This window comes from Nerophis lumbriciformis, linkage group LG02 (genome assembly GCF_033978685.3).
Source record: "Nerophis lumbriciformis linkage group LG02, RoL_Nlum_v2.1, whole genome shotgun sequence".
Taxonomy (NCBI): domain Eukaryota; kingdom Metazoa; phylum Chordata; class Actinopteri; order Syngnathiformes; family Syngnathidae; genus Nerophis; species Nerophis lumbriciformis.
The window spans coordinates 36,725,001-36,743,029 of NC_084549.2; the positions used below are offsets into that span (position 1 = coordinate 36,725,001).

At 39.7% G+C, this 18,029-nt stretch overlaps 1 protein-coding gene across 4 annotated transcripts in view; it reads left to right on the forward strand.

Annotated features, from left to right (window-relative positions):
* The window catches only part of LOC133607387 (sorbin and SH3 domain-containing protein 1), a 129,393-nt gene that overhangs the window by 27,255 nt on the left and 84,109 nt on the right, over nucleotides 1-18,029 (forward strand). The window lies entirely within an intron of this gene.

An 18,029-nucleotide genomic window follows, 5' to 3' on the forward strand; every position in this document is an offset into this window, starting at 1 on the left:
TATATATATATATATATAATATGTATGAAATACTTGACTTGGTGAATTCTAGCTGTCAATATACTCCTCCCCTCTTAACCACGCCCCGCCCCACCCGCCACCTCCCGAAATCGGAGGTCTCAAGGTTGGCAATGCTCAATAGCTTCAGTTTCTTCTTCAATTTCGCTTTCGCTACCTGCCTCCACACTACAACCATCAGTTTCAATACATGCGTAATCTGTTGAATCGCGTAAACCCCTGAAATCCGAGACTGAATCAGAGCTAATGTCGCTATATCTTGCTGTTCTATCCGCCATGTTTGTTTGTATTGTGACGTCACAGGAAAATGGACGGGTGTATATAACATTTTTTTAGGGATATTGCGTAATGGGTAAAATTTTGAAAAAAACTTCGAAAAATAAAATAAGCCACTGGGAACTGATTTTTAATGGTTTTAACCCTTCTGAAATTGTGATAATGTTTAACGGAACATTCAGGCAACATTCGTGCCATATGGACCTCAAAATATGACACTGATGGGGCAAATTATTGTTTAACTAGGCTACAGATAGATCCACCCTTCTTCAGAAGTCATTCGTTGGTATTTGGAAACTATATAACAGCCAATATGCACGAGAAATGCATGCTAGTTTATATGGTGCCACGCGGCAGTTGAGCACAACGCTAAAACCGTAAAATGGTCTGAAATTAATCATGTAGGGTAGAAATTGTTACACAAAAACGTGGTTCATATTTCACTCTTTCTATCTACTTACATGTGATCAATGGATGACGCACCGTATTGCCTGATTATCGGGATTCTGGAATTTGCAGCGTTGTCGAGCTTCGTCTTTGTCTCACGGAAGCTTCTACGCGCATGCGTGCAGCCTTGACTCAGCTCAGCTGACGTCAGATTGTTCGAAAAACACAACACGTTCGCGGAACGTTAGGGAAACGTTACTACATAATGTATATAAAGTAAATTTGTGAAAAAAAACATTTCGAAAAGCCTAACGGTCGCTGTTTCCATTGCAGGCAAATATTTTGTGTGTCAGATAGGTTTTGATATGTTCTGAGAATGTTCTTAGAATGTTCTCATCTTGCAAAACCAAACGAGAACCATACAGTAACGTTACGCTAACGTTAGGTGTTACCTGGCGTGAGGGGAGCAGTGAGCAGCAGCGGTGGCCGCGTCACGTAATAAATACGCTAATATTAAGGTGTGGTGACTTTTTTTATTTTGTAGTAAAAGTAGCGACCTCCTTGTTCATTTACGGAAGCCGGTCAACTTCCTTTGTTTTCACTTTATCGAACTGCGCATGCAAGTGACGTCACGGGCACACACACACAAAAAAAAGCTGTGTTATGAGGGCTGCTGTTGGCGTGTTGAGGTCAGTTATGATGTTTAAAAAGAGCGTGTGTACCGTATTTTTCGGACCATAGGGTGCACCGGATATATATGCGATTGTAAAGCGCACTGCCGATGAGCGGGTCTATTCAGGTCTGTTTTCATGCAAAAGGTGCATTGGATTATGGCCTTGTTCACACTGCAGGTCAATTCTGATCGGATTTTTTCATGTCAGTGTGAACAGTGCAATTCCAAATTGTTGTCATATCCGACCCAGGCCTCTTTCGTATATGGAAATAAATCGGATATATATGCGATGCGTCTTCAATGTGAATGCTCCCGCACTCAGGTTGCATTAATTCGTCCAGAACGCAATCATAAAGCGATAAGTGTCATAATTATTTTCCAATATGGACGGTTACAAAATAAATACAGTATTGACAACAGAGCAGAAAACAGGTAAAAATAATATCTTTCAGGAACTCACGTGAAAGTTCCACCACTCCTGTCTCCGACTGCTCGCCCACAGACACGTTTTTCAAGCTGACATCAAAGCAAAATATTCCGTAAAAATGTCATCGCCAAAATACTTGTCCCCTTCTCAATATTCTATTCGCAGTAATTTGGTTCAGAAAATGTTGACTTTGGTTGCACATAATCCTTGAAATTGCCACAAATGCGCCAGTACCGAGACCGCCTAGAACGGAAGCCATGTTTACTTCTGTAAACAATGCAGTGCATGCGATGTTATGAAGTCATGTCCAAATGTGGGTCAGATTGCATTCAAATCACAATTTTTTTTTTCAATGAGAACAGCCACTAAAAAATTTGGATTTTACAAAAAAATCTGAATTGGATATCCGACCGACCCTGCAGTGTGAATGTATGTGCATTAAAGAGGTCATATTATGATTTGTTTTGTGATAACATGTAATGGTGATTATTTGGCCAAAATGTTGCATAGATTGTGTTTTACAGACCATCTTCAAGCCACTTTCTGACCATCTCTTCTGGATACTGTGTTTTGTGGGCGGTCCTAATTACATGCCTCCACTTCGAGCGCGTCTTTTTACCGTCATGTAGTTAGTAGTTAGGTAGATTTTTAGCTCTTCCATAGCGAGTCTACTGACAGATGTAAGTTCGAACTGTCTGCTACTTTATATCAGAAATGGCCACATCGGAGGATGAATGCCCCACAACAAGAGAATAGAGAAATAGAAGAAGCTTATTGCCTACAGCGGGGACTACAATAGCGGACGTGTGCACATTTTCAAGACTTATGCAGATCCCAAGTACACAACAGCAGGCAATAGGTGTGAAAAGTTGGTTTTGCATAATATTGCAAAACAAAACACCAGATAGTATGTCTCCTAATAGGCGCCGTTTTAGGGTCCTTATACACACACCATAATAATTACTCGTATGTTGAAGCACAGTACATCTGACAACGGTAGTCGTAATGCTCCGCGTTCCATCAATCAGTGCGGCTTCGTAGCTTACCAAAGTCGTACTGAAACATTTTGACAGATTTTTGTGTGTGATATAGGCTCCAGCACCCCCCCCCGCGACCCCGAAAGGGACAAGCGGTAGAAAATGGATTGATGGATATTCTATATTCTCAATGAAACATCAATGTTTTAGGCTTGCTTGCTTACCGGTACTTGCTAGCATCATTTATTGAACAGGTGTCAAACTGCAGTACACACATATCTCTTGTAAGTCACTGCCATCTACTGATCACACTTATCATTACACCATATACCAAATAAAATTGCTTTAAGGTCAGTAAGCACAACCAGAATTAATCCGTACATTAGGCACACCGGGTTATAGGACGTACTGTTGATTTTTGAGAAAATGAAAAGATTTTAAGTGCGCCTTATAGATATAAGAATACGGTTCTTCTGTCAGGAGTCTTTGATTGAAACTTTTATTAGTAGATTGCACAGTTCAGTACATATTCCGTACAATTGACCACTAAATGGTAACACCCGAATAAGTTTTTCAACTTGTTTAAGTCGGGGTCCACGTAAATCAATTCATGGTAAACATCGACACCACATTGCTCAATGGCCGTTACTTGCACAATGTCACCACTAGTGTTGTCCCGATACCAATATTTTAGTACCGGTACCAAAATGTATTTCGATACTTTTCGGTACTTTTCTAAAAAAACCTGCAATATTGGCTTTATTTTAATAAGAAATTTTAGGGTACATTAAACATATGTGTCTTATTGCAAGTTTGTCCTTAAATAAAATTGTGAACATACTAGACATCTTGTCTTTTAGTAGTAAGTAAACAAAGAAACACTCCTAATTTGTCTGCTGACATATGCAGTAACATATTGTGTCATTTATCATTCTATTTTGTCAAAATTATGAGGGACAAGCTGTAAAAATGGATTATCAATCCATTCTTCCATTCCATCCATACTTTCTGTTTTAGCATGTTCTATCTACACTTCTGTTAAAATGCAATAATCACTTATTCTTCTGTTGTTTGATACTTTACATTAGTTTTGGATGATACCACAAATTTAGGTATCGATCTGATACCAAGTAGTTACAGGATCATGCATTGGTCATATTCATACGCTATTTTACTTGGTATCATTACAGTGGATGTTAGATATAGATCCATCCATGGCATTTGTTTACATTCAGGTTGCTAGCTTGCTGTTAGCGATTATATCCTCCTAAGGTGTGTAGTGAAGCATGTTTAGCTATTCATCGTCCTGCAGCGATGATACTTGTAAGAAACTTACTTTATTCGTCGCCATGGAGGCTAAAACACTGCCGACTGCGAATGGACGATCGCCACTAGCTAGCTAGTCTTAAAGCACCTTTTCCTGAGGGCGTTTCAGTGTTATAACTTCACCTTTATCTTTAGTTTTTAGACTAAAATGTGTCCGTTCTCCCTTTTCTGTCCACACAATATGTATGTTTGTAAAAACTCTGTGATTTTGCGCTGTCGAACATGATCTTCTGCTCGCAAAACCAGCAATGTCATGACGTGACGACGCGCCGTCATGCCCGGGGACCGGTACTTTTCAGACAGAGTATAGTACCGTTTTTGATTCATTAGTACCGCGATACTATACCAGTACCGGTATACTGTACAACCCTTATCACCACTAGGCATTTGTGGCTGTTGGCTGAGACTGCATTCATTCAGCACCAAATTAAGGCACTGTTTTTGTTGGCACTCGTGCCATTATGGACCCGGGTTTCAGTGCCCATCCCTAAACTGGAGTGGGCTGATCACCTGTCAATCAACACACTGACACATGGAGACTGTTCACATTCACACTTAATTGACCCTAACATGGTTTATCAGGACTGTGAGAGGATGCCTCCAAGTACACTTGAGAAGATGCACAAATAATAGATTAGTATCCTTTTTTTAAATAACATTTAATGGTAATAGTCTTGAATTTTCACTTCTCTCTATATGCTGGCTCTGGGCCTAAGATCCACGCTGCGTTGCTCTCAAAGGGCAGCCTGAAGGTCTTGCTGAAAATAAGATCGCCCTGGTTACTGTCAGCCCACTGACATTCTTATTACACTGTCTCTAAAAGCCTGGCAAGCTTGTTAAAAGCCTGGCTTTGGAAACAGACGTTTTGTTCAATGCCGCCAACTGTAGCAGAACCTTCACAGCGTTTTCTATCCCTGAAATCTGGCCATTATCGCGTCCCAAAACTTGCCATGAAACATAGTCTTTGGCTGTCCAAGCACACATGCACTTCTGTCCTTGGCTAAGGTGATGCACGAACGCGAACGCAAGGACATATTTGACATAAACAGTCCTGAAATCATCCTTTTGCTGCTCAAGCAGGCTGCGATATTTCATTTAGTGAGATTTGAAAAGAATGTCAAGCCATTGAAGTGGTGTCCAGACACATTTTAATCTCCCTCCATTATCAACATGGATGCGTAATCCTTCTGTGAAAGCCATAATGACTGCAGTGTGTGACTTACATTCATTTCCTTTTATGCTGCACTTGTTTGAAAATAACCTCAAATAGCTCGGCGGAGGAATGTGTAGAATCCCCGGCTGCTGTCCAGGGTGGAAGATGTTTATGGAAGAGAGCCGGGGGTAGGAGGGGGTTCTCAATTATGGGGATAAGCCGCTTGCTCCGGTGCTGCCTTTTCGAGCCATGTTTGGAGCTGCTTGGTGGGATCCACGCACGCTGCTGGGGTGCGTCTCACCTCCCTGACATTGGTTGACAAAGCAGTAGTCAAAGTGCGTTACATAACATCCTTTTCTCAGATGAGTGTGTGAGGACATTTTTGTGTTATGAATGAATGAATGATCTTTATTTGTCATTGTGCATGTATAGGTACAGGTCCAACGAAATTTAGGTTGCTTCCCTGAGGTGCTTTGCATTTAAAAAAAAGAAGAAACCACACAATATACAGAAACAACACAATATACACAATATGCAATATACAATATGGCCTAAGACCACTCTAAGAGGCAATGTAAAAAAAACGAGACAATAAAAAGAATAAAGTGACTAGTAAACTGACTAGAGAGGAGTAATGCTGGTTCCTAGTGTGCTGAGGGGGTGGGAGTCAGTATTTCCTACCTCCTATGCTGTGCAGACTTTTATTGTGGATTAAATATGTAAATAAATATGGTAAATATTGTCCAGTTGGCGTGTAATCGCTGATTGCACAGTCCCGGATCGTGATTGACCGGTGGCTTCCTCATGTTGCACGTGAGGGAGTTTTTATTTTTTATCGTGGCTCAATTAACAGTGAGGGTGTCCCTCTACGACGTTTTCAATTCCAATACTGATATTGGAGCCCTGTGTTATGATATTAATCTGATACAATATCAGCAAGATTTGTACATACTTTTATTATGTTGTTGTATAAAGGTTTGATCAAGTGCAATGACTCAGAGAAGTATTTATGAAAAATATTAACCTGTTTTTCAATAACCATCTGGAATTGACTTGCACTGTCAATAAGTTAAAGTGGCGTGGTAATTAGTTTTTTGGCGACACCTTGTGGTCACAATGATGCATTAGGTTCATGATGCAGTAAATTGAATGTTGCAGACACATTTGCTCATCATCCGCGAGGAAGCCATAGAACGGGGGTCAGCCATTTTCAAAAATGTATGGAAATGGAAAAAAAATGGGGTGAAGAATATAGTTTTTGTTGTAATATGGTTTCTGTAGGACATACTTGCCAACCTTGAGGGAGGGGGGGAATTCACTGAAATTCAAGTATTCACTGAAATTCAAGTATTTCTTATATATATATACTGTATATATATATACATATATATATATAAATACAATAAATACTTGACTTTCAGTGAATTCTAGCTGTATATATATATATATATATATGTATTTTATTATATATATATATATATATATACATATAAATAAAATAAATACTTGAATTTCAGTGTTCATTTATTTACACATATACACACATAACACTCTCTACTCATTGTTGTATTTGAAAGTGCAATGCTTTGCAGCCAGTAGCACAGCCTTTGAAGGAGCATAGGTATGGGCAGTGTAATATTCTGGGTTGGAGTCAATAACCAGGCGAGGTGATGAAGTTACGTCTCCTTTACTTCATACTTCAGAACCGACTCCCACACTTGCCGTCAGGGTGCGCAATACAACGTAAACCGTTGGCCAACCAAAAAGTAACCACAGAACACTATGTGTTCTGTGGTTACTTTTTGATTGGCCAAGCAGACGTGACGACAGGCTGTCCTCACTCAGGTCCGCACGGACATCGGAAATCGGGAGAAATTCGAGAGAATGGTTGTCCCGGGAGATTTTCGGGAGAGGCACTGAAATTCGGGAATTCGTGGCATGTATGCTGTAGGAGGACAAACACGACACAAACCTTCCTAATTGATAGAAAGCCCACTGTTTAAAATGTTTGTGTGTATGCTTAACTGATGAGAGTATTTGGCCAGCGCCGTTTTGTCCTACTAATTACAGCGGCCCTTGAACTCACCGTTGTGTGGACTATAACTCAACAGTTTGTTTACATGTACAACTTTCTCCGACGCTGCCACAGAAAGACGTGTCTTATGCTACTCCTTCTTTGTCTCATTTTGTCCACCAAATGTTTTATACTGTGCGTGAATGCACAGAGGTGAGCTTTGTTGATATTTTTTACTTGTTATGGAGTGCTAATCAGGCATATTTGGTCACTGCATGACTGCAAACTAATCGATGCTAACATGCTATTTAGGCTAGCTGTATGTACATATTGCATCATTATGCCTCGTTTGAGGGTATATTTGAGCTAATTTAATTTTCCTCTGTGTATTTAGTTTATTTTTCCATGTTTCATGACACATTATCTCTATGTAATATTGGCTACATTTCTGATAGTTGTTAGTGTGCCATGTTGTTCCAGACCACAGCAAACATTAACCAGCTTGCAAAGATTGTAATAAATCCATTATAAGAAGACAGCCTGCCGTTTCCTTTAACTTGGACACACACATCTATACCTTTGGCCATTCTAAGCCAATCATTTCCAGGAGTTATCTTACCCTTTGAGAAGTTTTACTAATGTTTTCCAATGCTGTAAAAATGTGTAGAATAAATATTACATTTCAACATTTCTTCTATCATTTTGATAGTAGGCTTATATAGCAAATTAAGCCACTTACATCATGTATTGCCATCATTATAACACCTATATAAGTCTTTTAATTTTAATTACTTTTTTGTATTTTTGGTCGAATATGGCTCTTTCAACATTTTGGGTTGCCGACCCGTGCCATAGAACAGTGGTCCCCAACTACCGGGCCGCACAAGAAATAAAAAAATAAGAAAAATAATTTAAAAAAAATATTATTATTATTTTTTTATTTATTAAATCAACATAAAAAACACAATATATACATTATATATCAATATAGATCAATACAGTCTGCAGGGATACAGTCTATAGCTTGGATAATATGCAGGTAACTGCATTTGAATGGAATGTCGTTGGCAGTTTTAAATGTTTTTTAGATCCCAATTACCTGCATTGTTAGCTGCCTCGTACTAAAAGTTTTTTACTGTTTAATGTAGAACGTACAGAATAGGGAAAGACGTGTGTTCTTGTCCCACACAGGGATTGTGAATGCTGGGAAAAACTCTAAAAAGTGCAGTTTTGAAGATTTTTTAAGAAGCTCTGGCACTCCTGGTAGCCTAGCTGTTCTGTGACATTGCAGCATTTTTCTAATCGGAGTTGTTTTAGGAGTTTATTTGCAGAATTTTCCAGAATCAGTTGTTTTATGGTGTTGGTTTGTTTTTTGGTTTTGTATCGTTTCTGTGTTTGAAGCCTATTTGCTCCTGTCAGCCACGTTACATTCTGTATTAATCCACAGATGGCATGCATACATGTCTCCAACTTGGTTTTTTGAAAAAGTGTTTTTTATTTTAAAAAGTGGTTTATTATAGTTCCTCACAGGATGTTTAGAGCACCTCAGAGTTTATCGTACGAAGAAGAAGTATAAGGGCAACATTATAAACCAGGGGTGTCAAAGACATGCACATGGGGATAGGTTGATTGGCAACACTAAATTGGCCCTAGTGTGTGAATGTGAGTGTGAATGTTGTCTGTCTATCTGTGTTGGCCCTGCGATGAGGTGGTGACTTGTCCATGGTGCTGGAGCTGGGATACATACGCTCCAGCCCCCTTGTATTCCCAAAAGGGACAGGCGATAGAATATGAATGGATGGATGGAAGATAAAATACTATTAACCGCAACATGTAAGCGTAAAAAAAATTACATTATGATTAGTACATTTTTATAATGTGATTGGTCTATTTTTAAACAAAGAAAACAATTAAAAGATGTCTTTATTTTTAAGTTATCATGCCATGATTTTACCAGTCCGGCCCACTTGGTAAAAGTGTTTCCTTAATGTTGCCCCTGAACTAAAATGAGTTTGACACTCCTGAAGTAAAGAAATAAAAAAATACATTTTGAGAATGATGGTTGTTTATTTTGGGGGGAAAATGTCACAATTGTACCGATTGGATGTCTAAACTGCCCACGCAAAACAAAGTCTGAGGCAGGCACAAATCTTTATCTGTTTGTTTTATATGTTGAATATTTGTTATCTGGTTCGACTTATCCATGGTTCACTCTGCCTTCCGCATGAGTGCAGCTGGTATAGGCTCCAGCCCCACCGCGACCCCGAGAGGGACAAGCGGTAGTAAATGGGTGGATGGATGTTATCTGGTTAGACAATCAAACAAACCCAACATGTGTGTAATTAGTAACAAACACACACATTTGCACAATCACATTAAAGTGTTGCTATTGATAATAGTGTTGATTTACCGAAACATTGACACATTCATACTAAAGTGTTCCCATAATCCATATTTTAACACAGTTAGTACAGAATAGCTCACAAAAGTGAATAAGTGGATTATGACCCAGGGCCAGAGGATTGGTGCATGACACCATGATTGACTGTAGGCAACAGGTTTTCTTGCTCACCTTTGCAAGTTATTTAAAGACTGTTTATGCTGAAATGTTCATTACATTACTGCTTGATACTTGCAAAAACTAATATAATTTTTGTTTTAAAAGTATGATTTTATTCTCATAATGTTTAAATCACAGTATGTATCATTCATAGTAGAGCTGTTCCTGTCCAATATCAGCAAAAAACAAGTATCAGATGATATCCGCTTGCCTGTAAAACTCCGATGCAAGCATTCCTGCAGCACATTTATTTGTGCAAAGCTGACAGCTGACAGTAAGCACACATAGTTGGTCTTTTTTTGTACTTTACTGAAGTCATTTACAAAAGGTAAACATGGAAGGCTATACTGTAGGCTACTAGGAGCTTCCAGCTACTGTACACAGCAGCTAAGCACATAACATAATAAGTGACCTTGGTTAAACAATATTGCCGTCCAAAACACAACATTTGTCAATATAAGAAAGTGTCAAATATTTACAGTTGCTTATTATGTACAGGTACAAAGTCTCCAAGGCAGAAATGTATTAGAAAGTATCCAATAACAAATGTGTCCACATTAGGGCTGGGCGATATTAGGGATGTCCCGATCCTATATTTGGATTGGATCGGCCGCCGATATTAGCAAAAAAATGCGTATCGGCAAGGCATGGGAAAATGCCGATCCAGATCCAGTTTAAAAAAAACCCGGTCCGTGTTTTCCAACGCACCGATTTAAATAATACATTCCACTTTTCTGCTGTTCCCTAAGTTCCATTCCGCATTTTCCAGCACACCTTCAACACATCCACACGTCTGTGGATTCTAACGCAGTTGCTTTTAGCTGCTGGCATTACACGACAGGCTCTTCTCACTCTTTCCTGTGTCTCCCTCTCACAGACAGCGAGTGCACCTTCTTACACACGTCACATACTGTCAGGTCATACGTCACATACGTATACGTCCTCCCCAAGCAGAGAGGTAGCAGCATGGCTAACGTTAGCTGTGATGCTAGCGCAGCCGCTAAGGTGCGCGCCTGCTCAAGCGTCCTATGCGCACGGCAAATCTATGCCACGCACAAAATCAAATAAAAAAATAAGCGCATAACAATTTTCGACACACGGACACGACAGAGAAAACAGTTTTCGTCATCATTGTTCAAATATTGTAAGGTCTGTCGAGACGCTTATCTCCATTCGGTGCCACACGTCCACACCATCGCCGAGGCAAACATTTCCAGATCAACACCGTATGAAAAAAATAGTGATTTTTTTTTAGTTGTGATTTCCCTCTCTGCATGAAAGTTTAAAAGTAGCATATATTAATGCAGTATGAAGAAGAATGTTTTAATGTAGACATGCAAGCCTTGAAAGAAAATTTTGAAAATCAAGACTACATTTCCTGCAAATGGGTGCATTTCTACCCTATATTTTAACTTTAGATTTATTCTCATATCAAACTCTTTTAGTTGTCTTTTTGACACTTACATCCGGCGCCCCCCCCTCCACACCCTGGATTATAAATAATGTAAATAATTCAATGTGATTATCTTGTGTGATTACTGTATTATGATGATAGTATATATCTGATAGTATATATCTGTATCATGAATCAACTTAAACAAGTTGAAAAATGTATTGGGGTGTTACCATTTAGTGGTCAATTGTACGGAATATGTACTTCACTGTGCAACCTACTAATAAAAGTCTCAATCAATCATTTAAAACACATAGAATCATCATACTGATGTGATTATATGCATCAAGTGTTCATTCAAGGCTAAGGCAAAATATCGAGATGTATATTGTGTATCGCAATATGGCCTTAAAATATCGCAATATTAAAAAAAGGCCATATCGCCCAGCCCTAGTTTCAATTATGCTATTTCTGTTTGTCATGTATAATTTTGTCTATTTTGTGTTTATCCTTGAATAAACAGGTCAGTTTCTTGTTACCAACCATTGTGTATTATTCAAACTCCCCTAATTCAGCTGGCTAGTTGATATCAAGAGTACTAAAACCCTTTTCAACATGATTCTGACAACTAAGTAGGCTAAATAACTTTAAACTTTAATACATGCTCGGATAGGCCATTATCGGTCAGTATCGGTATCGGTCAGTATCGGTATCGGATCGGAAGTGCAAAAACAATATCGGTATCGGATCGGAAGTGCAAAAACCTGGATCGGGACATCCCTAGGCGATATGGCAAAAAACCTTATCACGATATAGGTTTTTTTATTGATTCATATCGATAATTATTGATATTTTTAAGGATTTATTCAAGCCTGCCAACAAATACAGTAATTCAATTTCCATCTTACAAAAGGGGCTATTTATCAGTGGAGAAGGTGTCTGCTAGCCAGTTGGTAAAATAATTGCAGTACATTTGAATATAGCTGCAGATTTGAGACACTAGATAGCAGTAGTATTGAACACTACACAGAGTATTTCTGGAAGCTACTCTTTAAACCGACGGGGGGTGCATGGCTCGGTTGGTTGTTGACCGGGCCAGCAACTTGAGGGCTCCAGGTTCGATCCCCGCATCCGCCATCCGAGTCACTGCCATTGTGTCCCTGGGCAACATACTTTACCCACCTGCTCCAAGTGCCACCCACACTGGTTTAAATGTAACTTAGATTATGGGTTTCACTATGTAAAGCGCTTTGAGTCACTAGAGAAAAGCGCTATATAAATATAATTAACTTCACTTCACATTGGAAGTGTCACCGCGTGCATTTAAACCAACAAAACTAAAGACAAGTTTTTGTTATTGAGTTGACATATCAAGATATCACACTTTCCCTTCTCACTCCATGCAGTGAATCCACAGTGAGACAGAAAGATGGCGCAGCCAAACTTGGTAGTTGATACTTTTACCTGAATGGCTGATAGCGTGTCACTCCCATTGTCAGTAGCTGGGTTACCAGAGTGCTAGTGACTTCATGCAACAAGTCTTGCTTCATGATTTCTTGTTTTTTCTGACCAAAAATATCAATATATATCGAATGTATTATCGAATGCATTTTATATATATATATATATATATATATATATATATATATATATATATATATATATATATATATATATATATGTGTGTGTCTATATATTGATATTTTTTTAACCGGCCCAGCCCTACTCTGCATCATTCAACTTACTGTGTCATGAGCTTACAGTAACTTAATGAATTATTGTGACCACAAGGTGTCGACAAAAACTGTTACCACTCCACTTCAATTCAAAGACAGCATGTGTTCATTCCAGTAATAATTAGGTTACTGTTTTTCATACCTACCATTGTTCTCTGTTTGAGTAATTTCACTTGACCAATCCTTTACACACTACAAAATAATAAACGTATGGACAATAATGTGTGCTAATCAGCCAATACTCAAGACTCCATTATGAGTATTGTATCAGAAGTTAAAAAGTCGTATCGGAACACCCCATTTTACGTTCCAAAAGTTTAAAAAATTGTTTGAAAAAACAAAAATGTTTTCCATAAGAAACAAATTACATCCAATTGATCTGTTCACAATACCCGAAAGTATTATCACAAAAAACATTTTATATAAAATGATTATAGTATTATATTTTATAATGTATGTCATGGATAAATAAATATTTACAATCACTTTCACCTTTATTGAAGACTCTTGTTCGAAAAGATACCAGGGGGGGAGGTACGAGAGGAGGAAATGTCAACATTCGTATTTTTCTCCTGAGTACTTCCTTGAATTCAATAATATTACTCACTTTCTTTATCAAAATGCTGGCACTTGCAATGTCCTTTATTATTTTGCAATTGTACTCAATAAGAAAGCACACAGTCTGATTCAGCAATTTGTGGGATTCTTTGTTTCGGCACTCGATTTCACGGACTGGTTTGTTACGTGCAAAACATTTATGAAAAGTGGGTGGAACAAAAACAAAGGTACCACTTTATTTACATATTAAAAACTATGAGTATTTGGAAATAGGACTAAGACAATGATTAAGTCAACGGTCATTAAGAAGCAGTAATGTGTGGTTCTTTGAATGACAGTTGTGAAAAGAAGAAAGTAGTAGTACTATTAAGGCAGGGAACATTGGAAGAATTCTGTAATTTATATCATCCATTTTCTACCGCTTATTCCCTTTGGGGTTGCGGGGGGCGCTGTAGCCTATCTCAGCTACAATCGGGCGGAAGGCGGGGTACACCCTGGACAAGTCGCCACCTCATCGCAGGGCCAACACAGATAGACAGACAACATTCACACTCACATTCACACACTAGGGCCAATTTAGTGTTGCCAATCAACCTATCCCCAGGTGCATGTCTTTGGAGGTGGGAGGAAGCCGGAGTACCCGGAGGGAACCCACACAGTCACGGGGAGAACATGCAAACTCCACACAGAAAGATCCCGAGAGCAGGATCGAACCCAGGACCTTCGTATTGTGAGGCACATGCACTAACCCCTCTATCACCGTGCTGCTCTAATTTATATCATATTATCAAAAGTATTACTCAATGTTGATAAATGCTTACTTTATTTCTGAGTGATTGTGATCAAAGTCAATTATAAAATCAATTGTTTTTCAAATCTGATAAAAAAATCCTTCCAATGTTGTCGACATACCAAACATACGTACTAATTAACAGACAAGCAATGTTAAAGTTAAGTTAAAGTTAAAGTACCAAAGATTGTCACACACACACTAGGTGTGGTGAAATGTGTCCTCTGCATTTGACCCATCCCCTTGATCACCCCCTGGGAGGTGAGGGGAGCAGTGGTCATTTTTGGTGATTTAACCCCCAATTCCAACCCTTGATGCAGAGAGGTAATGGGTCCCATTTTTATAGTCTTTGGTATGACTCGGCCGGGTTTGAACTCACAACCTACCGATCTCAGGGCGGACACTCTAACCACTAGGCCACTGAGTAGTAGGTGTGGAGGTTTATCATGCTGACTGAGGTACGTACAGTAGTCTGGTAGCAAACGCCCTACATGGGAAGAGGAGGAGGGTGTGATCTTGCGGTCTGCACAGATTCTGCAGAGTGGGTGCCACATTCCCAGGTGGCATGTGGTGACAGGTCCATTTGGGCACACCTGTTATCAGAAACAAACAGACCCCCTACATAGTGAGGGTCACGGTCAAAGTTGGGACGTGCTGCTCAGATCCCAACAGCTTAGCCAGACGTCTCAGGAGACTTTCAGACGGACGTTGAGCTGGACACAGCATCCCTGTAAGGACAACCCTTTTTCTGCAACAAGTAGGTGCATTCTTATCATGGTTATGCTGGATTGAAGCCTTTTTAGGTCTAATACTTTCATCACAGCCAAGCATGTTTGACAGAGTTGTAGCACTCTAAAAAAAAAGAAACATTGGATATGTGAGCTTTGTGGATTTGTTACTTATTTTTGTGCATATACTAGATTGTATAGGTAAATAAGTCAGCATTTTCTTGTCACCCTCCTATTCTGTTGACAGCACAATACTTTCAGCCAAAGACAAAAAGTTTCAAAATATGTAGAATTTACTTCCAAAATGTTCCTGCAAAAGTAAAAATCCCATAAAACTTAATTGAGGAACTTAATGCTGGATAATACATCAGAGCATATCACAAATATGACAATATGATGCAAACATGTCTCCTAAAACAGTTTAATTGGGCACTTATTGGGTTCTAAGATCTTTCAAGATACTATTTTTGATATTCAGGATTTATCAGCATGTGTATAAACGTTATCATAACCACTCAGATGCTGTTAATGTAACTTTTTAGCTGTATTTGTTCACAGCAAATCTTTTGCATCATTGGGAAATCTGAATGTTAATAAGAACTAAAGAGACGGAAAAATGAATTGAGGGCTATGACGGTGCTTATATATCACAGCATGTAATAGAAATCACCAGACAACATACACATATGCCATCTAAAAGAACAGGGGTCAGCAACCCTCACTATAAAAATAGCCATTTTTCCCCCTTCCCATTAGAGAAAAATCATACAAGGTCAGAATTGCAGAATGCAGAATTTACCTCTCTATTATCTGCTAGGATTTGTCCTTTTTTTTTTTTTTTTTTTGTCGGGGGGGGGTGTATTCATGGTTGTTTGGTAGGTTGAAATTTATTTCGAACATGTATACAGTATCAATATGATACATCACATATTTTACATATTTTCTTTACATGTCCAAAAAGGAGTAGGAATAAGTAGGGCGTATCTAATCCTCCCCATTTTTCACTTCATAGCAATTACTAACACATACTTCCTCTCCTCAATTTGTACACAATTTACATCAATGTGTTCTAAATACGTCAGTTCTTCTCATAAGTAGTTAAATCAGTTTGTCCATTCTGTAATTGAATTCTACATACTAATATACTCAATGTTTTAATTGTTGTACGTGCATACAGATGTTTTAAGTTAGACTCTTCTCTAAGGTTATAGTTCTCCTCTTTAGTTGAGAAGAATTGTTGTACATTCTTGGGCAGCAGGTTATAGTTTGCTTTGTACAAAATTTTAGCTGTTTGCAAATGCACCAAATCATTGAATTTCAATGATTCAATAAATAAAGGGTTTGTATGTTCTCTATATCCAACATTATGTATTATTCTAACCGATCTTTTTTGTAACACCGTTTGTGAATCAAGTGTAATTTTGTAATTATTTCCCCATATTTCTGCACAATAACTCAGATATGGTAATACTAGCGAGCAGTATAGAATATGAAGTGAGTTTAGGTCTAGAACATCCATCCATCCATTTCCTACCGCTTGTCCCTTTTGGGGTCGCGGGGGGTGCTGGAGCCTATCTCAGCTGCATTCGGGCGGAAGGCGGGGTACACCCTGGACAAGTCGCCACCTCATCACAGGGCCAACACAGACAACATTCACACTCACATTCACACACTAGGGCCATTCATATTTAGCTTTATTCATTGTAGAAATATTTCTTGCCATCTTATGTTGTATATTGTCGTATGAGATTTCCAATTATTATATATAATCTATTATTACACCCAAAAATTTGATTTCCTTTATTCTTTCAATTTGTACTCTGTCTATTTGTATTTGTGTTTGACTTTCTCTTCTAATGTTAGAAAATAGCATTGTTTTGGTTTTACTGAGATTCAAAGATAGTCTGATTTTGTCAAACCTATGACGATCTGTCACTTCACATCTGGTTATGTTTCCTTAGTTTGTGTTTATTTCCTGTTAGCGCTCTTATTTTAGTTTCAATTCCTGTATGTCTCCCCTGAGTGCTCACTCGTTCAAGGATCGATTAGGTTACAGACTTTTTGCTGCTTGCTGTGTGCATGACTGCTCCTCTCTTGTGTTGAGTACTAGAGATGCGCGGTTTGCGGGCACAACCGCGGAGTCCGCGGATTATCCGCGGAACGGGCGGATGAAATTAAAAAAAATTAGATTTTATCCGCGGGTCGGGTCGGGCGGTTGGAATAAAAAAAAATTAGATTTTAAATAGATTCAGACGGGTGGCAGTTAAACCAATTCGGAAATATATATACATAGTTAAATGTTGTTACCCACATACGAAAAACGAGCAGGCACCTGCAGCATATGCCACAACAGAAGAAAAAAAAAAAAAGAGATGGACACTTTTACGGAGCGGAGAAGGGAAGCCTCGCCGGGGTCCGGGACCGAGGTCCCTTCCCCCGAGAGGGCCCCACCGGGAGCCGTAGCTGAGGCGATCCGCGAGAAGGGCCCGACGCACGTCCAGGGTCACCACCGCGCCCACCGCACCGACACCCCGCCTTGTCCGCCTTCGCCGCGGCCGGCGTCACGCGCAGCAGGTAAGCAGCTTACCTGCCCGCCACCCCCGTGGCCGGGGGCTCGTAACAGGGGTCACTCCGCGCGCCCCGCCCGCGCAGCTTACCTGCCCGCCACCCCTGTTGCCGGGGGCGCGTAACAGGGGTCACTCCGCGTGCAGTGCGCTCACGAAAGGGGTGGGGCTCACCCTGGTTGATATAGACAGCAGGACGGTGGCCATGGAAGTTGGAACCCGCTAAGGAGTGTGTAACAACCCACCTGCCGAATCAACTAGCCCTGAAAATGGATGGCGCTGGACCGTCGGGCCCATACCCGGCCGTCGCCGGCAGCGAGACGCGCTTGGAGGTGCGCTCAGCGCGGCTCCCATATGATTGCGCACTGGTGTGCGTCTGGGCCGTGACAGCGTGGCACGCGAATGTCTGTGCTGCATTGGATCAGTCTCCTTTCTTTAACTGGCAAAAG